General features: G+C 41.4%; 1 protein-coding gene across 1 annotated transcript in view; it reads left to right on the forward strand.

Moving 5' to 3' along the window:
• Positions 1–469, forward strand: part of LOC106879041 (sphingosine-1-phosphate lyase 1) — a 54,104-nt gene that overhangs the window by 42,291 nt on the left and 11,344 nt on the right. The window lies entirely within an intron of this gene.

The raw sequence follows: 469 nt of genomic DNA on the forward strand, positions 1-469 counted from the left end.
ACACACACACACACACACACACATACATACATACATACATACACATATATATATATATTCTCTTCTTTTATTTGTTTCAGTCGTTTGACTGTGGCTATAATGGAGCATCGCCTTTAGTCGAATAAATTGACCCCAGCACTTATTTTTTGTACGCCTAGTACTTATCCTATTGGTCTCTTTTTGCTGAACTGCTAATTTAGAGGGACATAAACACACCAACATCGGTTGTCAAGCGATGGTTGGGGGATGAACATATGCGCGTGCACGTGCACACACATACACACTCACACACTCATATATATGATGGGCATCTTCCAGTTTCCGTCTACGAAATCCAGTAACCGGGCCTTGGTCGGCCGGAGGCTATAGTAGAAGAGACTTGCTCAAGGTGCCACACAGTTGGTCTGAACCTGGTACCATATGATTAGTAAGCAAGCTACCACAATGCCACTTATATATATATATATAT

Source organism: Octopus bimaculoides, chromosome 5 (assembly GCF_001194135.2).
Source record: "Octopus bimaculoides isolate UCB-OBI-ISO-001 chromosome 5, ASM119413v2, whole genome shotgun sequence".
In the NCBI taxonomy this organism is placed as follows: Eukaryota; Metazoa; Mollusca; class Cephalopoda; order Octopoda; family Octopodidae; genus Octopus; species Octopus bimaculoides.